This window comes from Carya illinoinensis, chromosome 16 (assembly GCF_018687715.1).
Source record: "Carya illinoinensis cultivar Pawnee chromosome 16, C.illinoinensisPawnee_v1, whole genome shotgun sequence".
NCBI lineage: Eukaryota > Viridiplantae > Streptophyta > Magnoliopsida > Fagales > Juglandaceae > Carya > Carya illinoinensis.
This window is the reverse complement of record NC_056767.1, coordinates 738,005-750,861: the sequence shown is the minus strand read 5'-3', so window position 1 is coordinate 750,861 and position 12,857 is coordinate 738,005. Positions and strand designations below refer to the sequence as shown.

Below are 12,857 nucleotides of genomic sequence, written 5' to 3'. Positions count from 1 at the left end.
TAATTGTCGCACTCATGAAAGAACTTGGTATTTTTGTCACCAAGCTTATACCATGATCTCTTGGCCTTTTGTTTCCATTTTAAATCCTCTTTTTCAAGAAGTAGACCCAATTCCTTATGCAATTTCCTTACTACAGAAACATTGTGAGGACTCTCATTTTCTTGCTCCATTTTCAGTTTCTCAGACAGCCTCAATATCTCCTTCTCCCCATCACTAGCTCTTTGAGAATTCCATCTAAGAAGGTCTCCACTATATACTTTCAACTTCCTTTGAACCTTAATCAGTAAGTTCTTAGTTTCCGAGGTTATTTCCCAAGCATCTTCCACAACCCTTCCACCTTCCTCCTCTAAAATCCATTTTGCCTCAAACCTGAACAGTCTCCTTCTTTTCCTTATAAAAGGACTATTTTCAACCAAAGTGAGCAGAATGGGCTTATGATCATATTGCCTAGCAGTCAATGTCTTCACCACCCTTTCTTTAAAGAACTCTAACCATATAGGATTATCAACAGTCCTATCAAGCATTTCTTTGGTAAAAGTATCATCTGAATGTTGATTTGTCCAGGTATATTTCATAGTCTTCCATCCCAACTCATAAAGATTACAGTTTTCTAAACACTGTTTGAACCCCTCCATCTGTCCCTCAGGCCTTTCCCTCTCCCCCACATTTTCAAATTGTGTGATTATCTCATTAAAATCACCAATTACACACGACCCTTACTCCCTTGAAGGTTTCAGACTAGATAATAATCCCCACACTGCATTTCTTTTAGAGACCTTTGGATGGCCATAAAAGCCAGTCAACATCCACTTCCTTACACCATCATCACTCATCAGCCAAACACTAATGTGATGTTGAGTAAAATTCAACACCTCAAGATTAACATCTTGATTCCACAGAAGGGCCAAACCTCCACTACATCCTCTAGCATCCACTACAAAACAGCCAATAAATCCCAACTTTCTTTTTATAGCATCAAACTTCTTTGTTAATTGTTTTGTTTCCATGAGGAAAACTATTTTAGGCTTCTTATCCTTTACCAAAAGGTAGAGGTCTTGAATTGTCCGAGGGTTCCCAAGCCCCCGGCAATTCCAACTTAGAATTTTCATGATGAGGCGGGGTTGCACAACAGCCACCACCATATCCTTATGAACCATTTCCTCACAATTGTCATCTATCCTTCATTTTCTCACAGGATTTTCAATTGCAGCTTCATCCTCATCAACAAGTTGCAAATTACGTTTGTCATTTCCAGGTAGAACAGTTACATTAGAACAGTCTGAATTCCTTGCCCTTTGTTTCCACTTCCCTCTACTAGCCACTCCCTCACCCTCATTCCTTTTAGACTCATTTTGTTTTAATACTGACAACTAATTACTGACCTTTAACTCTGCTTGTTTCTTCTTTAATTCTTCTCCTCTTATCATACTCCTCCTTGTACAAATGTGTTTAGAGTTATTCATAGATTCATTGGCAATGATTTCAGGCATTTCCTCGACCACCTTGCTGACTGGTCTAGAAGCACTTTTTCCAGGAATTAAAGATGGCAACACAAGACTACTAACATTGACTTCTTTCACACCACTCCCATTCAGGCCATCCATCTCTTCACTATTATTCGATTCCATAGATCCTTCAGCTTGTACATGATCAAATTGAGAATATAAACCATCCTCCTTCCCTGAATTATCATCATAGGTCTTTCCCTTCCTCTCATCAAACTCTTCTCTTCCATCATTTGGAATACCACTCCTCTTCCCCATAGAATAATTGGCTCAAAGCCAAGTACCATATTGTTTCTCTTATTCATTTCCATTTGAGCTAGAGCAACCTTTCCCCCCATGGACAATCATACCACAATCAAAACAAATTTTAGGTAATTTCTCATATTTTAGAGAAATCAAGTATTTCTTCCCTAACACATTCACAGTTCTGCCACGAGCAATGGCCTTCTTCAAATTCAACTCAACCTTAACTCTTAGAACACCTCCCCATTCAAATCCACCCTCCCTTACATCAACCTCCTGAACCATCCCTATTGACTCCCTTATTTTATTTCCAATCTCACTTTTCATACAAACAAAAGGCAAATTATGCATTTGAATCCAGAAATTCTCACTATCAAAATTCATCTTCATCGGATGGATAAAACCATCAAAAGGCTTGAGAACTAGCAAACAATTTCCAAACAACCAAGGCCTCCCTTCTAACACTCGGTTTTTATCCTTTTTACACACAAAAGTAATTACAAACAGATTTGTACTAACCTCCTGGAAAGTGAAAGAACTATCAACTCTCCAGATCTTCACCATAGTAGCACATACAATCTCCTTCCCCACACGTCGATTAGACCATAGCTTGCACACTAAGCACATCTCTCATTTCTTTGCAACTTCACTTAGATCAACAGAGCCGATCTTAATTATCGAGTTCTCTTTAGTAAGACTAAACTGATCCCACTGCATCTCCAAATCCTCCATTCTTCCTGCCTTAATCTACAGAGTTTGATCAAGTGGAAATAACTACCTCAATCACTCTAAGAGCGCCAAGACTCACACACTCCACCTATTTCCTCTCAGCAAGAGATTGTTTAGAGGAGTCTGGTTTTGATGTGTCATCTAGACCTACTAGCTAGACCACCTTATAAAGTAGCTTTTAAGTTGGAAAAAAATCTATTCATCATCTATTTTTTTTTATTATCCTTTCGTTATTCTATGATGTGGCATTAAATGATAGATTTATAAGGAAGATATAATAAATAGTCTTCAATTATTTAATATCACATTATAAGATGATAAGAAGATGATGAAAAATAGATTTTTTTACAATGTAAAGATTGATCCAATGACCCTACCGATTCATATTATAATGGGAAAGAGACCAGCCATATGACAGATTAATAGTAAATGGGAACATGCCCATGCATTAATAAAAGATGATGTTCCACTCGATTCACCAAAGTCAATAATTAAATAACATATGCATATCTTCTTTTTGTTATAAACTATCTTGAATTGTATGACCACATTTAGCTAACCGTCAAATGCATAGTGCTAGTCGTCAAATGCATAGTCTCTTTTGTACTCCTATATATATCGCTGTATCATTTAAGGAATTTATAAGTTTCATAACCTCTCTAAACTCTATCTCTTTCTCTCTTCTTTTAAAGTTTTATAACACGTTATCAGCATGATTCTCATTATTTTACTTTTCTCTTCTCCCAACTCCATCGCATTTGACCCCAGATCAGATGAGGATCTGATGAAGAAGAAAGGCCAGCTGAACCCAGATCAGATGAGGATCTGATGGAGAAGAAAAGGCTCTTGCTTCATAAAGAGATTTGGTAGATCTGGTCGACTTCGAGCATAAGAGGCTCGACGACATCGTGCCGGATCGCAAAGGAGCGCAACCTCTTCTCCGTAGCCCATAAGAACGCCACCGAACTGAACCTGAATCTACTCTCTCTAACCTCTCAATTAAATATTAAAGATTTCCTATATTTTGTATGGATTGAAATAGTAAGAGAAATGGCCCATTACTAAAATCTAACCTTGAGCCTCCTTGCATATCTAAACATTGGAAGTGACGCTTTCTTTGTTGTTGGATGTTGACGGATTTGGATGCTATTCCTTAATTCTTATTTCTTATACATAAGTTTATTTATTTATTTATTATTATTATTTTATTTTATTGTTTTTCTCAAACTTGGGAGGATATGAGGATGGGGTTCTCGTTGGTGGGTTCATTGGGTTCTCAAGTTTTGGTGAGAAATTATCATCCAGGGAGGTCAAAGTTTCAATCTTTTAGTGAAAGAGGAACGCATACAGCCAATTTTAGTGAAAGGGAGCAGTACATGTACATGGTGAAACTTGTGGAGGTACATGCAGGGAGTCTATGCCCAGATCGGCTTCGATATGCTTTTCTGCAAATTTTCTGCGGTTGCACTGTGTTGAATTTCCCGTGAAGGGTTAATTGAGCACGTGAACCAGCGTCTCACCTTTTTGGTTGTTGAGCACGTGACAGAAGCAGAGCTGTGATCAAATTCAAAGCATGCAGCCAACCTGGTTGTACTGCTAGCTAATTCTTCTTCTAATTAGCAGCTTCTCTACACATACGTACGTTCCAACTACTTTAGTTGTTAAAATTTGACTTTCTTAAAGAATATTTAACGAAGTTTTGTAAGTTGTTAGCAAGAAGACAAGAAAGAAAAAAATGGCAGAAAAGCCCATTCTAAGAGCACAAAGGTTATGATGATTCTGGAGTTAGCGATTTTCTACTTCAAGTAAGTTTTTTTTAATATATTATTTACAATCACCAAGGTGAATATTTATGATTATATTTATTATTATTATTTAATAAATTCTATGTTTATTTACATAGTTTAGATACAAGTTTTATTTATTCTTTTATATTTGTTATAAATTATTGATGATATGATTTATCTGAGAATGGAAATGGAGCATCCCTGAAGGATCGCCCTAAATCAATAATAGCTTTTGAATATCTCATAGTTTAAATGAGTGATATGTGTACTAAAAGCTCATTATAATTTATGCACCTAAAGTTGCATAATTGAAATTGTGGAAATAATATATATTTGAATGAACGTCTCGAATGTGCTCCTAAAGTAGCAATATCGAGTATGTTCCTTAAGTAGCAATATGAAATGCAAACGTTCACAATATATTCTAAATTTATATCTGGTCTTTCAGTGACTGAGCAAAATAATGAGTTTTTGATAAGAAATCATTAGTCACGTCCTACTAGTTCTACATCATTCCCTGAAATAAATGATAATGAATTTATATCATTCTATTCTCTGAAGTGAAAAGAATGATGCGTTTCATTCAAAGAAACTAAGAGATTGGACGTGATGATGAATATCTTTTCAGACCAGAAGCTCGTATTGGAAAAGTAATAAACTTTCTCTTTGAGATGATATTATATAATTATTTAATCAAATATTATGATGCATCAAAAAGTGATATGATTCAAACTATTTATATCTTTTCATGGTTATCTTGATCATCCAAAATCAATTACGATAAGTCGAATGATTTTCATATGGATGTCTATAAAAGAACCAGAAGATTCTTTTACTATAAAGTCTTACTACCAGAAGTGAAAAAAAAAATTTGCTTGAAGCAAATAAGATGAAATTATTCGACGTTATCTTGATTATCATATGTGAACCAGAAGTTCAGATGATAATTAAATTATGGATGCAATAAGAAAAAAATGTCTCATATTCTAGCTGCTAAAATCCCAGCGAGGATTGAAGTCCCTGTAGGACAATTAAGAAATTCAGCAGTCTAAAGACATGTCTAAAGGCATGTGAGACTTATTGATACAAAAGATAGAGTATCTCAAAAGAGAAAGGCACAAATAATTGGTGCTCCTGAAGAGGCATACCTACAGAACAAGCAATAAAATCCATCCAAATTTTCTGTATAAAATTCTCCTATATAAATCTCCTGAAGAGTGCCTCCTGAAGAGGTTTTTCATGAAAATGTCTTCTCTTGAAGAGGGACAGGTACCTGAAAATAACGAGATCTCGATACATTTCATGAATATTAGAGAAATTATGGATAGAAATAAAATCGTTGTCGACAACGTATTTCCATATGAGATGACAATTGACATTACCAGAAGTAATGATGAAAATGAATCAAGAACTGTCGAAGAATACGACGTAAAATATTGGCCAAATTTGAAAGAAATAATTCCTGCAGAATTGATTCACTAGTAAAATATGATGCATCGGGACTTATAGTCCAAACACCTAAAGAAGTGATGCTTGTTGAATGTCAGTGAGTATTTATAGAAAGGAAATAAAAGTATGATATATAAATCACGAGTTAGTTTCTCAATTCATGCAGAATTGATATCACTAAGTAAAATGTGATAAATATGGACTTGAAGTCCAAACACCTAAAGAGGTGATTTTTGTTAAATATCAGTGGATATTTATGATATAAAAAGCCTGAAACTTTTAATATGAAAATGTGATATAGAAATCATAAGTTAGTTTCTTGAAGAAACAATATTGATATGCTTTTAAAGTAGTTGAAATCATGTTGAGATTTTTATTAGCTTGAAAGTTACCGAGAGTTTGGATATATAGGATTAACTGTATATTTATATGGATCATTGGATCATGATATATATATGAAAATCCCTGAAGGATAGAAAATGCCTGAAACTTCTAATATGAATACATCTAGAAATATATATTCTATCAAGTTTTAAAGATCCTTATATGATCTAAAGCAATCTAAAAGCAAATGGAAACGAGTTATTATTGCAGTTTATATATATGATTTAAATGTCATTGAGACTCCAGAAGAGCTCATGAAAACTGCACATATTTGAAATATAGATCTGAAACCCTTGCGGCTTCAAGGGGAAGATGGATGATGTTATTAGTCATGAAATACCATCTTTTAATACAATTAGTATTTCAGATTCATATTATGGATTTGATATGAAGTGTGCATTATTAAAGAAGAAATAAAAGAGAGCACACAGAACATCTACCAAAAGATAGAAACACAAATATGAATATTTGTGAAATATTATTTTATTATTTTGTAGAAAAAATTACAGAAATTTGAGGCACTTTGCCTTATTTTTCAAACGCTCTTATTCTTTAAGAATCTGCATGGCATCCCTATCTAAAGGGGTGGGCAATCGAAAAGAAGATTTAAGTAAGGATTTTAAATTCTTATTCTCTTGTTTTATTGCTCCTATCTTTATGTTGGACTCCAGAAGAAGTCGCTGAAGTATAGCAATATTCTCGTGGAGTTTGTCAACTCCACAAGTTCTAGATTGCAGTCGCTGAGAAAATGCGACAATGAATGATGAGTATCGGGTACTGAGACTCACAAGCTCATAGATAACTTCATTATCTGACTTATGAGTCAGATCATTATATTGCATGATAGCACTTGTGGTAGAAACAGGAACAGCTGATGAACGAGGTGCAAAATACCTCATATATTGACCCTAAGAAGATTGTACGATAAGAATGCAGAAAGAGATTACAGAGTAAAAATGCAGTATAATTACAGAAAAGTAAAGAAGATGAGATGCGAATGAAGATGAGCTGAATATCTCTTTTATAGAGAAAATTATGATACAACATCTCTCGTGAAGCAAGAGAAAAGAGACGAAATATAACTTCATAGCTCTGCGGCGCCTGACAGCATGCCTGACACCTGCAGAAGAGTTGAAAATCCGCTATACTTGTCTGATCTAAAAAGGCTGGCCACCGTTTTTATTGAAAACGGAGGTTAACGGTTTAATGTTGATGAATTCTCCACTAACTGTGTTATTTACAAAAACTCCATAAGAACATAACTCCAGAAGAGTAGTGATGAGCAGAAAGATCCAGTTGTGATTATTTTATCAACATGGTTTAAGTCCACAATTAGTTGGATATGTAGATGCATATTATCTTTCAGATCTACACAGAGGTAGATCTCAAACTGGATATGTATTTACTTATGAAAATTCTGCTATATCATGGAGATCTGTCAAACAAACACTATCTGCTACCTCTTCAAATCACTCAGAGATCATTACAATTCATGAGGCAAGTCGAAAATGCATTTGGCTAAGATCAATGATCTAACATATTCAAGAAAAGTGTGGTCTTCCAGTGATTAATGATAGTCTAACAACTTTATATGAAGATAATGCTGCTTATATTACTCAAATTAGAGGAGGATATATCAAAGGTGATAGAACCAAACATATATCAAAGGTGAAATTAACGTCAAGACGTTACGATCAAGTGATAATCTGGCAGATTTATTCACAAAAGCATTACCAACTGTAACATTTAAGAAAATTGTGCAGAACGTTGGAATGCGGAGATTTGAAAACCTGTTATCATACACTTTCTAGGGGAAGTAATGTTTTGAAGACTTGTGCTGATTGTACTTTTTTTTCTTCGCTAAAGTTTTATCCGACTGGGTTTTCCTTTGCAAGGTTTTAATGAGGCAATCCTAAAGTACTTGGCAGTTCACATGAATACTATACTCTTTTTCCTTCGCCATTAGTTTTTTCCCACAGGGTTTTTCCTTGGCAAAGTTTTAACGAGGCATATTCTTTAAATATAGTCATCCAAAGGGGAAGTGTTATAAACTATCTTGAATTGTATGATCACATTTAGCTAGCCATCAAACGCATAGTGCTAGTTGTCAAATGCATAGTCTCTTTTGTACTCCTATATATATCGTTGTATCATTTAAGGAATTCATGAGTTTCATAACCTCTTTGAGTTCTATTTCTTTCTCTCTTGATAACGTGTTATAAAACTTTCGAAATGAGAGAGTACTCCTATATATATCGTTCTTTTATCTCTTTCTCTCTTTCTCTCTTGTCAAATGCATAGTCTCTTTTGTACTCCTATATATATCGTTCTTAAACGATTCAACGATATATATAGGAGTACAAAGGGGACTATGCTTTTGACGACTAGCACTATGCATTTGACGGCTAGCTTACTATGCTAGCACTATGCACTATGCATTTAACGGCTAGCTCACTATGCTAGCACTATGCACTATGCATTTGATGGCTAGCTCAAGGTGGTCATACAATTTATTTTACAACAATGTTATTTTACAATACTTCCCTTTTGGATGACCACATATAAAGAATATGCCTCGTTAAAACCTTGCCAAGGAAAAACCCTGTGGGAAAAAAATCAATAGCGAAGGAAAAATAGTACAATATTCATGTGTACCATAAAATACTTTAAAATTGCCTCATTAAAATCTTGCAAAGGAAAATCCAGTGGGATAAAACCTTAGCGAAGGAAAAAGAGTACAATCAGCATAAATCTTCAAGACATTACTCCCCCTGAAAAATGCATAATAAAAAGGTCTTCAAATCTCCGCATTCCAATATTCTGCACAATCTTTTTAAATGTTGCAGTTGGTAATGCTTTTGTGAATAAATCTGTCAGATTATCACTTAATCGTATCTGCTTGACTTTAATTTTACCTTTCTCTTGAAGTTCATGAGTATAAAAGAATTTAGGTGAAATATGTTTGGTTCTATCACTTTTGATATATCCTACTCTAATTTGAGTAATACGAGCAGCATTATGTTTGTATAAAGTTGTTGGACTATCATTAATCACTTGAGACCACACTTTTCTTGAATACGTTGGATCATTGATCTTAGCCAAATGCATTCTCGACTTGCTTCATGAATTGTAATGATCTCTGAGTGATTTGAAGAGGTAGCAGATAATGTTTGTTTGACAGATCTCCATGATATAGCAGAATTTCCATAAGTAAATACATATCCAGTTTGAGATCTACCTTTGTGTGGATCTGAAAGATAACCTGCATCTGCATATCCAACTAGTTGTGGACTTGAACCATGTTGATAAAATAATCCCATATCAACTGTACCTCGAAGGTATCGAATGATATGTTTAATGCCATTCCAATGTCTTCGAGTTGGTGCAGAACTATATCTTGCAAGTAAATTAATTGAAAATGCAATATCAGGCCGAGTGCAATTTACAAGATACATCAGGGCTCCAATTGCACTGAGATAAGGTATTTCAGGACCAAGAATTTCTTCATTGTCTTCACAAGGACGAAATGGATCCTTCTGCACATCAAGTGATCGAACAACCATTGGAGTACTCAGGGGATGAGCTTTGTCCATGTAAAAGTGTTTCAAGACTTTCTCTGTATAATTTGACTGATGAATGAGAATTCCATTTGGCAAATGCTCGAGTTGCAGGTCGAGACAAAATTTCGTTTTGCCAAGATCCTTCATTTCAAATTCATTCTTTAAATATGTAGCGGTTCTTCTGATCTCTTCAGGAGTTCCAACAAGATTTAGATCATCAACATAAACCGCAATAATAACAAATCCGGAGTCTGATTTCTTAATAAAAATACATGGACATATTGGATTATTCTCAAATCCTTCTTTCAATAGATATTCGCTAAGTCGTTTATACCACATGCGTCCGGATTGCTTTAATCCATATAAAGATCTTTGAAGCTTAATAGAATACATACTTCTGAATGTACTCAGATTAGAAGCTTCAAGCATTTTATATCCTTCAGGGATTTTCATATATATGTCATGATCTAATGATCCATATAAATATGCAGTGACCACATCCATCAACTGCATATCCAATCTTTTTATAACTGCCAAACTGATCAAATATCTGAACGTGATTGCATCCATAACAGGAGAGTATGTTTCCTCATAATCAATCCCCGGTTTCTGCAGGAAACCTTGTGCAACAAGTCGTGCTTTATATCACACAATTTCATTGGTTTCATTATGCTTACATATAAATACCCATTTATATCCAACAGACATTACACCCTTTGGTGTTTGTACAATTAGTCCAAAGACCTATCGCTTTGGTAGCGAGTTTAATTCAGCTTCAATAGCTGATTTCCATTTTGGCCAGTCATTTCTACGTCGACATCCTTCGACAGTTCTTGGCTCAATTTTTTCATTACTTCTGGAAATGTTAAGAGCCATTTTATATGAAAATATGTTGTCGACAACAGTTTTATTTCTATTTAAAATTTCTCCTGTACTCATGAAATGTATCGAGATCTCGTTATTTTCAGGTACCTGTCCCTCTTCATGGGAAGACATTTCATGAAATACCTCTTCAGGATGTTCTTTCTCAGGAGATTTACTCTCTTCAGGAGCATCAATTACTCTTATGGCCTGTATTGGTATGGACTCTTCAGGAGTACCAAATTCATTTTGTATTTTCCTCTTCCGAGGAATTTTGTCCTTAGCACCAATAGGCCGTCCACGCTTCAGGCGTATCTTAGACTCGCCTATTGTTGTTTTGGCAACTTGTCCTTCGGAGACTGCAATCCTTGCTGGAACATTAACAGTTGGAATATATGATTTTACCACACCTTTAGTATCAATAAATACATCCGGTAATTCGTTTGCAATACTTTACAAATGAATAATCTTTTGAACCTCTAGATTGCATTCTTTTGTACGATGATCAAATTGGGAAAGAGCTTTATTTTCCCAAGTAATTTCCTGTCGTGCTTCAGGCACCGACTTCTCATTACCCAATGTTGGAAAAATGAATTCGTCAAAATGACAATCCTCAAAACGTGCCTTAAACATATCCACTGTAAGAGGCTCAAGATATCTGATAATAGATGGAGAATCAAACCCAACATATATCCCAAGTCTACGTTGAGGGCCCATCTTTGTACCTTGTGGAGGTGCAATTGGAACATATAGAGTATATCCAAAAATACGAAGATGAGAAATATTTGGTTGTTGACCAAATGCAAACTGTAATGGTGAATATTTGTGATATGCTGATGGCCTAACTCGAATTAATGACGCTGCATGAATTATAACATGTCCCCAAGCAGAAATAAGAAGATTTGATTTCATGAGTAAAGGTCTAGCGATTAGCTGAATCCTTTTAATCAATGATTCAGCTAAACCATTTTGAGTGTGTGTGTGGGCAACTGGATGTTCAATATCTATTCCTATTGACATCCAATAATTACCAAAAGCTTGAGATGTAAATTCTCCTGCGTTATCCAATCGAATAGTTTTAATTGGACAGTCAGGGAATTGTGCTCGTAGCTTAATTATTTGTGCAAGAATTTTAGCAAATGCAACATTTGTAGTGGAAAGTAGACAAACATGTGACCATCGACTTAATGCATCAATTAAAACCATAAAATATCTGAACGGTCCACTTGATGGTTGAATAGGCCCACATATATCCCCATGAATCCTTTGTAAAAAAGATGGAGATTCAAAAACAACATTTGAGATAGATGGTTTGATAATCAATTTACCTTGAGAACATGCAGAGCATGGATATTCATTGGGTAAGATAATCTTCTGATTCTTTAGAGGATGCTCATACGAATTATCAATTATTCGTCTCATCATTATTGATCCCGGATGTCCAAGGCGATCATGCCAAGTCATAAATATTTTGGGATCAATGCACTTCTGGTGCATTAACACATGTGATTCAATTATTCTCATTTCTGTATAATACAATCCATATGAGATGGCAGACAGTTTTTCTAATACGAGCTTCTGGCTCGAAATTATTTTAGTAATGAGAAGATGCTCTTTCTTGTCTTCGTTAATGGTTTCAATATGACAACCATTACGACGTATATCTTTAAAACTCAATAAATTTCTTCTGGATTGTGAAGAAAATAGGGCATCATCAATATAAAATTTGGTGCCATTAGGCAACACAATATAAGCTCTTTCGGAGCCTTCAATTAGATTCGATGAACCAGAAATGGTATGAACATAGGCTTTACTCAATGTTAGATTTTGAAAATATTTTTTATCCTTAAGAATTGTGTGAGTTGTAGCACTGTCAGCCAGACATACATATCTATTATTCATCTCAGAGATAAAAAGTTCATCGATAAAACTCATGATTCTACAAAATATATAAAACTTTCATTACTACAAAATATTGCAGAATATAAAAATATTTTATAATAATATAAAGGAAATACATTAATCAAAAAGGAATACTTCCATGATCAACTCTACCACTAGAATCCTCAAAGAAATCAGAAACATCAAGACTTGTAATATCTTCTCCATCTATAGAATCTAATGCATATGATGGTTCAGCAAAATTTATTTCAAATTTCTTTGTTTTTTCTTTTATAGAAGATTGGTATAAGTCAACCAAGTGCTTAGCTGTACGACAGGTACGAGCCCAATGTCCAGTCATACCACATCTATGGCATCCATCTTCATCTTTCTTTAAAAATTTATTTTGAGGACCTTTGCCCCTTTCTGAGTTGAACCACTTCTGGTGGTACGGTGTA

The 12,857-nt window shown here is 34.8% G+C and overlaps 1 protein-coding gene across 8 annotated transcripts in view; it reads left to right on the top strand.

Moving 5' to 3' along the window:
* The window catches only part of LOC122299048 (serine/threonine-protein kinase prpf4B-like), a 31,776-nt gene extending 28,105 nt beyond the window's left edge, over positions 1-3,671 (top strand). For 6 of the 8 annotated variants that reach the window (XR_006239558.1, XR_006239543.1, XR_006239553.1 and 3 more), the window contains one exon: positions 3,246-3,671. The gene's annotated coding sequence lies outside the window, so the exon portion shown is untranslated. The remainder of the gene's footprint in view (positions 1-3,245) is intronic. The other 2 variants (XR_006239562.1, XR_006239554.1) reach the window with 1 other exon arrangement.
* Positions 3,672-12,857: the final 9,186 nt, after the last annotated feature.